Source organism: Empidonax traillii, unplaced genomic scaffold (genome assembly GCF_003031625.1).
Source record: "Empidonax traillii isolate 1590-97213 ecotype Southwest subspecies unplaced genomic scaffold, ASM303162v1 scaffold1889:size54788, whole genome shotgun sequence".
Taxonomy (NCBI): Eukaryota; Metazoa; Chordata; class Aves; order Passeriformes; family Tyrannidae; genus Empidonax; species Empidonax traillii.
Window position 1 is genome coordinate 36341 of NW_020957082.1, and position 15361 is coordinate 51701.

Below are 15361 nucleotides of genomic sequence, written 5' to 3' on the forward strand. Positions count from 1 at the left end.
ATACTAATATTTGCTGATTAAATGAATAGTGAACAGAGACAGCAAGCTGAGCAAAGAGCAAGGCTACAGAGCATGGAAACTACGTGACCCACACCAGTAACTGCGGAAGGACTCTTAAAATATACAGGCTGTAATTCAGTGTTACAGCTGTGGGTAAGATGGAGAAATGGACACATTAAAATTAAAGACAAGTAAAAGCTATCCTCACATTAAACCAGTTTCAAAAGTATGGGTGTCTTTCTTCTTTACAGTAGGTCTAAAAAAGGGTAAGATTCAAGAAGCACCTGTTGGGCAGAGTTTCTAAATAACCTGCCTTTTTTAGGAATTCATATAATAGGCTTCAACCACACAAATACCAGCCAAACACTATTTCAAAAAGACATGATGCTTTGTCAGCTTCATATAAGTAAGCTTAGCATTTATTTTTGCAGATTACAATGTATTTTTATAGACTATAGTAGCTAGTCAGCACAAGCGGTTTTTTGTACAAAAGTGGGGCACATTTCTTCTACCAGCTCTTTCCCTCCAGTTCTTCCTCACAAAAAATAACGTATTGCAGCTTCAAAAATATAATTGAGACCTGCCTGAGCCTTTTTATAAATAGTAACAAACGTTGTGTGACACCAGTAGCAATTAGTGGCCATGTAAGAGAGTGAAAAATAAATAATAATTTTTAACTCACATAAAAGAATTCCACGCAGGAAAGCAAATTATTTTTGGCATCTTGTGATCTTTTGGGTTTTTTGCCTTAAGAGGAGCCTTTTCAGATTTATTATTCCAGTGTTCCATACCACTGTAGGCTAAAACTCTGTAACTGAGGTACTAAAAAGATGAAATATGTAGAGTTAAGTTTTTCATTGAAAAATTTCCTGGGGTGGGGGGAGGAAGAAAAGAAAAACTAGGAACCTTAAAATATTGCATTAAAGAAACAAATCTGTTTATTCCTCCTACAGATGCCGCCTGCTAAGCAGGAATAAAGGAATATTTAAGAAAAGAAGCTAAAAAGTCATGCCTTAAAATTCTATAACGCCTCTGATCACTTTAATAGGTTGAAAATGACTACAATCTATGCTACCCCTTACATGCAATGAGGAGGCTGAATAGATTACATTAACAAGAACGTGAGGAAAGTCAGAAAATGCATTGTATTTTCTACTTTCTCAGCAAGAAGACAGGCTGACTGCGATTCAGGGCTCCTGAGCTAAGAAGGAGCTAAGTTGCTGACACAGGTGTCAGGAATCACCTCTCTGAAGGCAACTGCTTCCCCCTAAAACTGCAGAGAGGATGAAGCCTGCTGGTGCTAATATGCCCCAATCAGGCCTACCAAGCAACGAAAAATTCCGCAGAAGATACGCAGAAATGCTGCAGTGGCCTAAGTGCTAAAGTTAAATAGCTATTCAGCAAAAGCAGAGCTCAAAATAGAACATAGATGGGAAGAACTTGTCTGTGAGGTATGAGGTTTCTTAGAAGATGACAGACAGAAACAGAGGAAATGTCAGAGCTGGGGAATGAAGACTCTCAGCAAGGCAAAGATCGATGTGACCATCAACAGGATATGAGTTCCAGTTAACACACCAACCTGAGAGCAGTTCTTAGCATACGGTATTGAAAGGAGAGAAGTTAATAGCACTGTGGTGGCTTGCTAATGCAACAGACTAGGAAACAGGAAATGGGAAAGAGAGGGCAAAAGTGCACAGCAAGTAATCTTAGGGCAAAGTGTGTCAGAGCAAGAAAAACCTCACAGTTAACTGTGTGAAAGAGAAGGATCCAAAGAGGCGGATTCAGGAGAAGAGCGATTCAGGGAGAGACAGGCACACACTTGTAAGCTGCAAGAATTAGCTGCTTGATTGACAGGCTGCTCAGAAGAAAACCAGAGATGCCTGGGGAAGCTGTGACAGTAAAGGAGACAAAAGGACTCAGGAAGAGATCATCAGGAAAGCTTCACAAAAGTATCATCTGGCAACAAAAGCAATGTTTGCTAATTCTCTGGGGGAAAAAAATACAAACACCTTTTTCAGCTTTCTTTCCCATTCTGAATTTAGGTAGAAGAGTTTTAAGGCTATACCTAAGACTTTGCTGCAGTTAACTGCACTCATTAACAGCGGTAAGGCCTCCTCCACGGACACAGATGTCAGAAGAGACATGCAGACCTCTGCAGGTTTCAGTCTGGACAAAGGTCCTAATCACATCTTGACCAATGGCATTTTCCCATGTGAACCTATCACTCCCTGGAAGTTGGAAGTCTCACTGGCAGGAACCTATGTGAGACACTAAACCAACAGAACTCTATTATCAGAGATTTCAAAAGTCATTCCCTGAATCAAAGCTTCCTTGTTCAAGGGGACTAGGTAGCTACCATCAGATAACAAATTCTTCTATCAAAGCAAGTGCTACTTCACATGAAGTATTTAAGGTCTGCTTAGCCTCTCTAATGCAATAAGGGCAATAATAATAAAAAAAGGGAAAGCAATACCATGCAAGTTTCCACCACTTCCTGTACCACAGATCAGAAACTGCTGGCCTGCTGTTAAGCAATGCTCAAAGGTTTGGCTCCTGAAGCTGCAATATGGAGCTATGCAAATCCTCCAGGATCCCTGAGCATGCTGTAGCTCAGTTATACAAAACACATGACAGGCTGAGCTAGGATGCTGTTTTGGACCACCCATCCCTGAAACTCCGGGGTTTTTGGCTTTGTGACATAAATATCCCTTTATTGTCAGTGCAGCTTTCTCCAAGTGTTGCATTGCTGATTGGCTCTAGTGCCATTTTTCAGAGTTGTGTGGCACTGACAGAAAAGCTAATAAGAAGAAAAACATCAGTAATTCCAGAAGAACTGCTGTGCAGAGCCTCCACAAGAGCCTCTATTGCACAGGCTGCCAGCCTGGAAAGGTACCATGGCAGATTTGGCATCTAATACTGCAAAGCCACACATCCACAGAAAAATTAAAAAATGGTACTGCAGAGTTTAATCTTTCTGTGATGCTCTATTATCAACACCCTGAAATTTGTAACACAGCTCCCTGAAGCAGTTGCCTTTTATTGTCCTCTTTAAGCCCACACACTTTCTTGTACTTCAAGGAGGAGCTACCAAGTACAGGGTCTTCTTGAGGAGATGGATGACAAACACAGGAGGAAAGGATAACTAACAGAGTTGCTTCTTTACATCTTGGAAGTTTTGGGCGCTGCTCATCCTCTTTTTTCCTCCACAATCTCCTACTCATCAATTTTCTCAAAGTACAAAGAACACTGGAGGAGGGTGTGGAAAAGATAGATAAATAAGGGGCAGTACTACGATACGGTGGTAATCCCAGCAAGAAATGAGCCACTGAATAGCATCCTTAGCATTCAATTTGGGAGAACACTGAGAGCAGCTGGGATAGAGCAGGATGTTTCCAAGCTAATCTCTGAATTGCTACCAAGTGCCCGAGTGCTCCTACTGTCATGTGCAAGCACAAAAATGAGAAAATTCAGGAAATTACTGTTTCTCATTTTCTCTATCCTCTCAGTCTTTGGCGAGGAGGATGGACTAGATGATCTCCAAAGGTCCCTTCCAACTCTAACAATTCTGTGATTCTGTGATCTCTCAAGCCTGAGAGCTAACAAACCTAATAAGAAATGAAAAAAAAAATAATTTTTTGGTAAGTAATTAAACTGGTATGTCTTACTTTAGACAGAGATTACACAGTTAAAGATTCGAAAAATATTTCATCTCCTGGAAAATCTTCATCCTGTTGCCTGTGTGAACAAACAAAATATAACCTATTTTTGCACCATACGAAACTGTCACAAAGGTGCTAAAATTTGAGACTTGTACACTTGGGGCTAATCAAAAGCGACATCCTCACTTAAGCACACATGCACCACAATCAAGCACTAACCTTTCATTACATGTGAACACAGCTGAATCAATCAGCTTTTTTTTTTTTTTAGTACTTTTGCTTTATTTTGCCAAGTCTATGTGCTTTGTCACCCTTCAGATGATTAAAACAGTGCTGCCACAAAATCATCCGAAGTTAATTATCTACTTGAAAAATACAGACAAGTGTAATTTTTAAAAGTAAAAGCAGGTATATTTTTGTCCTGAAATTCTTTTAAGTAATGTAAAACTTGTGCCAAAGAATGAGTCTTGTATTTACAAGAAATCCTTTCATATATTTCTTGAAGAAATGTCACTTAGAACATGAAGCTACATAGTCTACAAAACTTGAATCTCTTTAGAATAAGTTCAGCAAATACATTAAGAAGACAACACAGAGGTACAGACCTACCCATCTAACTGCACACTGTGTTGTCCCAAAGCTGAGGCAGGGTCAGAAGTTTTAAAGTACCTGTGGACCTACATAGCACGTCAGGAATCATAAACTGCGTGATATTGAATGTTTTCCTCAAATGCCCAATTGCTAACATTGCAAGACCAGGCAAAGTCTCAGACCTGATTTCTAAAGCTAAGTAACCATCACTGCAAATCTCTGCTCTTTCGTGATTTAGCAGAGGGAACTTTGAAGACCTGAACCACAGAAGTTCAAGTGTTGGAACACAACTAGGAGGACCTGCCCCTTAGGATTATTTGAAACCTCATCAATGTTTATACACAGCTTGAATACTGAATTTTGACCACTGACAGCAAGGCAGCTGCACACAATTCCAGTTGCTTGGACTGGAATACAGCAGAAATATTTAGACCAGGTTCAAGTAGCAGAAAGAAGGATGCATGTTGCCACAAAATACACCTCCACTGCTACATACTCAATTATACCTGCCCTCTGCCTCTACAACCATACATCCACAAGCATAAAAACCACCTCCCCTTGTCCCTCTAGTAACTCCTTTCAATTTGTTTTTGAAAAATGCTCAAGGACAAAGTGGTTTTCCCTATGGTTATAGGTAATTTCTTTAACGGAAGTTATTTAAAACACTGACTCCAGTCAGACATCTCCTTTATTCCGCAAGTAACTTCACCAATGTCCGTAAAATTCACTCTTGTGAATTCATTCACAGGAAGACACCAGTGCTCGACTTAAAGCTGTTTTCAACATGAAGGACTAGGTGACAAACAGGAAGAACTCAGTTTCCCAAGGAGTGAATTTTGTGTCCCTGAGCACAGGAGGAGCAGAAAGCCAACACAAAGTTATCGATCATAAGCGTGTCAGGTGTCTTGAGGAAAGCTGTCCCCTTAAAAACTAGCTAGGAAGCACTGATCAATAACTACACAGAACTGAATTGCTTCACTTCTGTGAAAGGCTGAAATAATCCATTTGGCAAGAAATAAATAAATAAAAAAATGTCAGAAAATCTGTGGAGACACAAGACATGTCATAAAGAGACATCAGCAAAGCCTGACACATCTGTGATCCGTATTTCTAGGGGTTTTTGACAGGTATAAGCAAAAGCGACAGCAAAACTGGAGAACCTCTACTCAAAAACTTTAAACACTTAAACTTCTTAGCAACTGTTTCCTTGTTTAATGTTTAATACAGCAAAACCACTTTAATTATTCTAGTGATACAAATTAGAAGCATTAAGAAAACAAAAGTATTTAACTTTGCAGAGACCTCAGGTTCCTCTGGCTAAATCAGTTGCCTTCAGATAGTAATTCCCCAATTGAAATCTGTTGGTGTTTTAGACCTCATCTGGCCTCTGGTTCACACCTGTTATCCCCATAACCCTTCAGCAGAAAGAACTCATGCTACTTATAGGCCCCATAATTTTTTACCTCTTTGCTACAAGACTTTCTAACGTGCCTACCTGTAGAGGCCCAAGCAAGTTGGTTCAAGCCAGACTGATGTTGGTTGTTTCAGTAAAACCTGCAGAAAAAAAAACAATCTGAGTGAGCCCTTCACTCCCATCCTACTTCCAACAGCAGGCTCACATCTCTCAGAGTGCAGACAACTGGGCTGAAGCCCAGGAGAGTGCACTTACAAAACATTTACAAAAACAGTACCAGTGATGCAAACAAGCACATCCTGTTTCAGCTCATTTTCAACAGTTACCAAAAAACCTCTTAACTTTGCTTAAACTACATTTAATTACATTAATAATTTCTCAATTCCAAAGGTCTGCAAGTAGAAAGGAGACACCACAGCTAAAGCCAGGCTTTTCTATTCCTCAGAGAAGCAACATGCAGTCACTGCAACTCTCACCTGCAAGAGCTAAAACTCTCAGACTTTGCTGATGAACCAGAACATGATGCCATTTGTTTGAAAGAAATTACATTTTTGATCTAAAACTAAAGGGCTACAAGTTCTGGTAATATTTCTGTTTTCTGTATATTGTTTGTTATCTTTCCTCAAGTTAGCTTGTCCTATTTCTAATTTCTCGGGATTTAGGTTCCAGGATAGAAGAACAGCCTAGTTAAAAATTACTGTCAATGTTCCACCAGAAGGTTGTTTTTCATTTATATACACTGTAAGAGAGAAACACACAGATTTTTTTGCAACTGGGAATGACATGTCCTCCCTCTGTCGCCTGCCCTCCTTGTCAGTCTGTTTCACTTTGAAGTTCTACCTTTTCAGGAGCAGTTATTACACAGGAAAATCATTCAGATACAATGCAAACCCTGTGACAAAACACTGTACTTAAACAGCAAAAATGGGTATGAACAAGTACTCAAGTACTACATCTTTTCATCATTAACAGCTGTGGAGGTCTAAATGCACACTACAAGGGTCAGATGTTCACTGTGTATTTTCAATAGATTACGTGGTTTAAGAGACAGAAATGTAAGGCTACAGGCCCAATGCAAGAAATTGGCTGTTTCCTGTACAATAGATGACATCTGCCTTCCCTTTAAACTACAGCAAGTGCTAGTATGAGACTTTCAGGTATAACTGTCTTAACCACAAGCCCTACAAACCATAGCAGGAAGTCAGTTAATGAACTTGCAACAAATGCAACAATTGCTACTAAGACAAAATTATGAGGCTGTTTTAAATAATGGCACTCCTTCCTTCTGCATTACTTACATTTTCTCCTGCTACAAAAAATGTAAAGGTGCTTTTTTTTCATTCTATAATTATACGATTTATCTCCAGTCTCTGTGATTTTCACAGAAGTAAAGGTTTGATCAAACACCCACTGATGTCAGAGGAAGAGACAAGTCAGACCATAAAGAGAGGAAGACAGCCAAAATGTAAAAGGTCTGTTCTGACCAATTTAGTATCTGGCTTTCACAGTTTTTAAGGACACCAAGAAGAGCCAAGGAGAAAGACTCGCTCAGCTGGAGACTTGGCAGGTATCACAAGCAAAGAAAGGATGGGTTTGTGTAGTCTTCATTCTCTGTTACTCAGCATCATGAACTCTATTCACACACTGCAACCTACTTACACTCCTGCAACAGAACAGAACTTTAAAGGGAAAAAAAACTCCTCAGAAAATACTACATATCTTCATCCTATCTTCTGTTACCTATAAAAGTTTCTATTTTGTTGTCCCTACTTACCTGAATACACATCTTGTACAGCCATAAAGCCAAATTTAGGAGTTTGTGTGTATATGTAACTTACATGCACACATATTTCTGAGCAGAAATCCATCTACTGACATCTCATTTACCTGATCTGTGTCCACACCCAAAAAAATAATAAATGTGGGTTCCAAGAACTTAATCTTAAGAAAATCTGTTAAAATCTGAGTTCAGAAAGGAAAGCAGTCAAGAGGTCAAAAAAAAAAAAAAAAAAAGTTAATATTTTGGTTGGCTTTTTCATTGTTTTCGGAGAGCTCCTGAATAATAATACACTGTATAAGAGATAGCTACCAATTTTTTTCTGTTTCACTGAAATTAAAAGCCAATTTCAAGGGTAGCAACAATTCTGTCCAGCAAATAAATTATCATAATAATTTACCGTCACAAGTTGCTTCCTTTTTTAATACTTCATTTTCTTTGAGTGATAAGAAAGCACTGATTTTAATTTCTCATGCATTAAGAAAATTCTGTCTTAAAGCCTACATTAACATGGTATGGGAAAGAACACGTGCTTTTTTCCAAAGGAACATCACGATTGATCACACTGTAACAATCAGCAACTGCCCTACACTTTATCATATTGCTCTGTAAAGCCAAACTTCCGTTCTAAATACACCTATGATGATCTGTGACTAAAAAATCACCTGGCTTAACAACCTAAGAAACCCACAGTCCACTGGCAGCACAAGATCATACACTTGTGCTGTGTATGTTAAGAGCCAGGGCCAAGGGAAATGCTGAAGGCTCAGCCCAGCACCACAGAGCTTTTTTTGATGAGGCTGACAAGCCTCCTCTCCCACTGCATCGGGTCCCAGACTGGGTTCCGTCCACCCCTGGCCACTCATCCCTGCTATCAGCAATCACCTTGGACAAAACCAGAGCATAAATGAAGCCAAAGTCTGCGGACTAAAATACAGGTGGTGACTTGTATCAAAACATAAACAAAACCACCCCAAAACCTGAAGAACTACTTATGAAGTTTCTGCTTGTACTGTTTCTTGGGATATTCTAAAAGGAACGCTCGCCAGTCAACAGCCACATATAGACTTTTATGTCACCCTCCTATGAGTCGTGTGGCATTTTTTCCCCCATGATGCAAGCAGACACAAATAGATGTGGGAATCCAAAAATACTAAATTAGTTTTGTGAGATTTGTTTTCTTTACTTAAAAAGGCACGATGGTTGGAAGAAAGAAAGAAAGAATAAATCATACAGTGCAATAAATTTAATTACGTTTAGAATTGTCTGGGGAAAAGGAGAGAATGATCCGAACAAATTTAGCATCTGAAACAAAACCCAGAGTTTTACTGAACATCAAAATAGAAACACACAGAAATACTGAACTTTCCCAAAGTCAGAGTATGGCATGAGTGTTTATTTTATGTAGAAACCATCACTGCACACAACAGATATTATCGTCATGTCTAATTGATTGATATCACAATTTTCCCCTTCTTTTTGATCTACAGTCACTTAGAAGTAAAAGGAATTTGACTAGCTTATAGAGGCTGTTGCCCTGTGCTTGGTCTGAAATTATTTGCCTTTCCTTCATCAAGAAACATCCCAAAGTCAAATTCATCTCAATAAAATGTATTTTTACAGAGACTCTAGAAACTTAATATTTTTCTTTGGCATTTTATTTTTCACTAACTATAAAGAAAATCTGAAAATGCTACCAGAAAAATGAGGATTCCTGAAATTTCTAAAAATATCTGTGAAAACGGTAACTTAAATAATGAAAAGAAATCTCTTCACACAAATATTTTCTTCACAAAATACAAATAAGTATCCTGCCATATCTACTGTTCATTTGTTTGCCTTATAATAATAAATCTGAGTAGTGAAAATAAAAAATATAAAGCTTCCTACATGTACTTTGTGAAGAAAGCCCCAGAAAGATTTCCATCTTGATATCTCCAAGTATTTCTACTGTCCAAGATATTATACTTTGATGTAACAATTAGTGATTTTAGCATTTACTAAACAGATGACTTTTATCAAGGTAACACAGGCAAAATGCTATTGAACTTTCATTTATTGGAGGTATGTTAGAAAACAGAATGGATAAAACTCATATCACCCGCTAAATTTCAAGCTTTGATGTCATTTTAGTTGAGAAAACATTTTTGTCCAAACTCTGAAGTATATAACTGCTAAAAATTTGCAAAGCGTATAATACAGGTATCACTGAAACTCTGATTCAATGAAATATTGACATTTCATTGGTACTGATCTTGAAGCTTGTGAATAAAAATGTAAATTTCTGTTTCTAACAACAAGTCTGTTACTTATCAGAAGAGTGAACCATTAAACAAATATCCTCGAAAATATGTCTCCATGCATAAAAATTATCACTATTAAAAGTTTTCAAACAAAATGCAACATGAAAAATAAGTGATCCCAAAATCATAGAATTAACTGGGTTGGAAGAGACCTTCGAGATCATCAAGTCCAACCCTTGATGCATCATTGCCATTAGAAGCAAAATTATTATATTATTATTATATTATTATTCCATCCTTTCTCTTACAACTTGAGCATATGTCCAAAAAAAAAAAGGTTGAGAATTTTTTTCATGCCAATGTTTTCAAGTAGGATTAAATACTGTACATTTCACTTTCTCATTTCTTGTTTAGTGAGCAGAAATGACTGCTTTAAAAGCAGAAACATTCAGTCCAAGTAGAAGACACGTGTTTAATGTTCTTCAAACAAAGGTCTTAATCTGAATAAATAAAAAAGTTTAATAACTTTGTTCAGTTAATCCTGTACAGTTATGAAATATTTCTGGACAGGAGCTTTGAAAATGATCTTTCTAATGTTTGTATGAAACCAAGGTGATCTAAACAAAGAGGTCTTTTTTCTCCGTAGGTGTCTTTTTCATTAAAAACAGGCCTTCCAGTTCAAGACCTTCACTGTGAAGGAAAATATGCTGCTATTGCTCAAGGCTTAAATGCTATTTGTTTTAAGGTTTAATTCCTCTGAGCTGTCAAAACAAAATTTGTTAGCAGTTCAAACCCTCAATAAAAAAAAAAAAAAAAAAAAAAAAAAAAAAAAAAAAAAAAAAAAAAAAAAAAAAAAAAAAAAAAAAAAAAAAAAAAAAAAAAAAAAAAAAAAAAAAAAAAAAAAAAAAAAAAAAAAAAAAAAAAAGAGGACATTCACAAACACCATGGGGCTCACGAGGGGAGACATGGCTGGAATCAGAGCTGGCACAAAAGCTTTTTGCAATGGTCAGTTTCCTTACACAATTAATAGCCAGCCTAGAAACAACATCCCCCAGATACCTGTTATGGAGATAACACTGCAGGCCTGAAAGTTCTTGCAGATGAGCATTTCTATTTTGCTTTAGTGTCAAAAAGTTCTGCTGTGCCCCATGACTATGGCTCCACACTGTCCTGGTTACCTGCTCATGCTGTGAGGGGCAAAGAGGGGCACTCGGAGTAAGCAATATCCTGCACTGCCTCAAGGCACAAACAGCCCTTCCCCTCCTATTCTCGGCAAAGGAGGGACAGGGAAGATGAAGGTGCACTGTACTGACCTCTACACCTAAAATGTATGTGCACATGCAATCCATGGCACACTGCCATGCAGGCTGTCTCGTTCAGCTGGTGCCAGTGGGACCGTAGAGCTGTGCAATTACCACCTCACCAGGATGTTGGGATAAGTCACATTTCTACTCTTGGCTCCAGTCCCACAACTCAAACGGCTGATGCAACAAGAGGAAAAACAGCACCCATACCAAGTCATGAATTGCTTTCTTTAGAGAGCACAGCATTCCAGATCCCAGCTACTAAGCACTATGTTGAGGAAATTACATGAGAAGTTTCTTCTCCTACATGTCCAAGAACCTAAAAATGACTCTACCTAAGCTACACCATAGCAGTTCCCCTTTTGCCCTGTCCTGGCGTATTTGTGTTTGTAAAAACTATCTTTTACAATCAGATCTAGATAACCACTGCTAATGACTCACTGAAACACATCAGTAATTTGGGATTTATGCCATCTTTTTTTCAGGCAAGACTGATTAAAGAGATTTGGCAATACCGCAAACATAATTCAGCATCTCTGGCACTGTTTAGAAAACTGTGATCACAGCTTCACACGTATTAAGACAGGTGGTCATCTGCAGAATTGTGTGCTGATGCATCCAAAGAACATCAGCCAGCCGTTTGAACTGTGAGTGAATAACATGGGTGGGGGGAAAAGAAGGTAAGATCCAAGAGAGTATGATTAAGCAAATACCCTGTTCTACAGAGGAAAAAAACTCCAGCATTAAAAATAGACACTCTGTACAATGCCATCTCAAGTGCTGCACACACATTTTATAAAACCAAAGCATTTTTACATTAACAACAAATTTAAACCAAGACTTCTATAAAAATATAGACAACCGATTTTGATACAGCACACCTTAAAACAGTAAGTCCTTAAATGTGTTATCAATTTGCAACAATGTTTCTTCCCCACACCTCCTCTTTCCTTTCAACTTTCTCTGAAATCAGTGCTCCAATGACAGGAGCAAACCCACATTGCTTCAAACATTCTCCTGGAACTAAGAAATGGAAGCAGGGTACAAAGTTAATTAAGAGCACGATATTAAAAGCTGTGGTATCAGCAAAGCGAAGGTGCAGACGGCAGCAGATTTTCTGTGACTCTCTGCAAGAGAACTTGTCTCCACTTCCATCTGAAAGCCAACATCTAGTGCTCTGAATATGGAAATACCCTGTAAAGCCTGGAGGTCAAAATGCTGTCAGCAGGAGACTTCAGATTCAAGCAGATGGAAGACAGAAACTCCAGCTCTGACAGGTAGGGGCTACTGCTGCTGTGTGGGGCCATGCCTTTGTTTGGAGATTTTCACACAACTGTAAGCAAATCCTCTGCAGAGGAAAATTAGGCCAGTCAGCCTGATAGTGTAAACAAATGACACTGTCACATTTCCAAGCCTTCCAATGTGTTGCATGTCCCTCTCATCACCCACCACCATATTTTCCAGTAAAAATCATCTTCATGGGGACATTGCAGACCTCCCGCTCCAGTTTCATGCCCCTCCTGTTCTCCAGAAAGGAGACTGCTCCTCTCGTAATCGTCTTACCAACTTTACTCATTGTGTCTGTCATTTCAAGGATTTCCACGCTGGTCATTACTGCCAGGAACACCTCTCTTGAGCCTAAACTCTGCCTTCATTTCCACCCTTGCTGGCACCAAATACTGAGTGCTGCAGCAGAATTCAGTATCTCATAAATGCAGTGTCATACACACTCATCAGTACCAAAATATCACTTTCAAAAGCGAATGTGAAAGAAGAGGAGACCTCTGGGAAAAGGCTTTTTTGAGCATTTGAAGCACACTGAGCCAGAATATCAGGTCTGAACAGCATATGGCAGAGTTTCTTCGTGTAAAAATCAGAGAGAAAAGAGCAGGACATGTTCCTGAAAGGCAACATGGAAAATGGCTTTAGCTGGGCTGCCCAAAAAAGAGAAGGGTTATCAACCCTGCTGGTATTTTGGTAAATATAAGCACATGCTATGTACACATAGAAGGGCAGTCGCCGTTTTCCCAGAAACTGTCACTAAATGAATGCCCAAAATTATGTAAAAAACCAGCAACAAAACCATCCAACCATAAATAGGCAACATGTAGCTTTATCTTCCTTTTCAACCTTCAGCTACCTTCCTGTGACCTTACTTGCAGCGCCTGCTGTCAGCCCTGTGCAACATGTCATTTAGGAGAAAACCAGGTCTACACCCAGATTATTTCCAACCACATGAACCACAACAGGAAAACACAAATATATCCCGCACCATTACATCATCTCACTCCTGTCTGCAAACAGTAACCTGAGACAAACACAAGACTCAATTACAAAGTATCTCCACTAAATAAAGCAAACAGGAAAAAAAAGAAAAATCTTTTCCCTGCAGTTTCCCACCAGCACAATGCATTTGAACACTATTAACTGAACCTTCCCCTACACACACCCACTCGACTTGTAAAAGGGTGCAAGAGCTGTTCAAAAGCAAACAGAGAGGCAGGTGATGGGATGGGGAGGGAGGATGACTTCCATTTGACAGCTGGGGAAGGCTTACACTTTGGGAAGGTCAGGAAGCAGCTCCCCAGAGACAGAGTTTGCTCCTCTGACTAGAACCACCTCTCGTGGTACCTAGCTTGGAGGAGGATAGAGTTGTTTCTGACTCATGAGATGTTACTTAATTTTGGTTCAGTAGGAAGCAAAAAAACCCCCTTTATATCCTGTACACCATGGCACTCAGAACTACCTGACAAAGGAAAAGCCAACATTTTAGTAGTGCCTTAAAGTTTCAGCTTCAACATACAACAGCCACAAGAGTCTCACCTTGAAAAATACCCTAATCAAGCATCCTGTCAGAAGTAAAAAGCTGTTCATTTGGATCAAGTGAGAAGAAACTGATACATATCTTGCAGCTGATGAAAACAGGAAAGACGAGATCATAAATGCAGATTTACCAACAATATGGTAACGAGCCATTTCTACGGTGACAATGGTTTTGTTCAAGACATAAGTCAATTGAACAACTATTGTTTTATTTTTAAGTCATCTTTCTTCCTCTGTGGAAATTAATTACATTTGCATATTTCTTTCTACCCACAGGGTAATCATTACAGAAGTTTTTATATTGGTAACCATTGTCACTAAAATCAATGCAGTTGAGAGTATTTTAGGATAAAGATGTGAAGTGAAATATTATTTCTATTTGCACCAGCTACAGTTAATGGTTTTCTTTGATTTAGGTTTCTATAGTAGTCAACATGGGAACCTCATGCTTCATTTCTAGGTTTTCTTCCTTTTTTTATGCTTCAGGAGGCTGATTTTGAAAGTAGAGCAAATTCTTGCCACTTAAAAATGCTACACAGCCTCTTTACTGGACCTTTTAATTCGCACAGTGCCTTGAAGGTACTCCTTTCAAGCATCAGTTCAGTATTTTGAAAATTCATTGTGCAGTGGGTTGCTTCGCCTTTCATTTTCTTTCTGAGAAATGCAAATCTCCCAACTTCTAAATTTTTGTGTGCTTTCATTTTCTGACTGCTAATTCTGTTAATTCAGTAGTACCAAAGTTCCCTCCAAGTTCATAGTTCCCCTTCTGTGTTTTTTTTTTTCTTTTTTGGAGGGTTGTTTTGGTGCTTTTTTTGCTTTTATTCAAGTCTTGCTTCTTACAGTTCTCTAAGTTATGCTCTCATGAGTGTATTCCATTATATCCTTCCCAGTAACTACAACATAAAAATGACAAGTAAGTTATATTTTCCCTACCTTATCCATAAATTATTATCAAGCTCTTTTAAAGGCTTTTTGTCTAGAACTCATGGCTTTTTGTAACCCTATCAAACTTTCACAGGCAGCCCATGCCTCTCAACTTGTGCTCTGCAAGTGCCCTTTCTGGTCAGGTGTATCTCTTGCCACCTTTATGGCTTCACTGTTTCAAATGGTCCAAATTTTACTCTAATCCTAATCTGCAAGTGTAACTGCAGCAATGAGGAAAAAGGCGCCAGCAAAAAAAAAAAAAAAAAAATCCTCCCTTCTATTTATGGAACTAACACATTTTCTTTTTTATAACCCGAGCTCTTGCAACATTTTAGGTAAACTGAAGCTCTCCTCCTTCTATAGATAAATAACATTATCCTCCCTCAGAGGCACAAGTCTTTGTGTACTCTCCAACCCAGATGCTAAACAATAAACCCTCCAAAAAAGAGGGAAAGAATATAAATGGATTTTTACTGCTTCTTGCCTCCTCCAATCCTTAGATCTCACAATTTAAATCAGACCAACTGTTCACAGGCTCTATCTTATAAATCTCAGCAGCAGGTCTCCCATGGAAATTACCAGGATAGACTGTGCTTCAGAGCCTCAGAATGCTTCTGGGAGGGCAC

General features: G+C 38.7%; 1 long non-coding RNA gene across 1 annotated transcript in view; it reads right to left on the reverse strand.

The window, feature by feature from the left end:
• The window catches only part of LOC114071194, a 31341-nt gene extending 25531 nt beyond the window's left edge, over positions 1-5810 (reverse strand). The window contains exon 1 of the long non-coding RNA XR_003574011.1: positions 5746-5810. This is a non-coding gene — a long non-coding RNA (uncharacterized LOC114071194). The remainder of the gene's footprint in view (positions 1-5745) is intronic.
• Positions 5811-15361: the final 9551 nt, after the last annotated feature.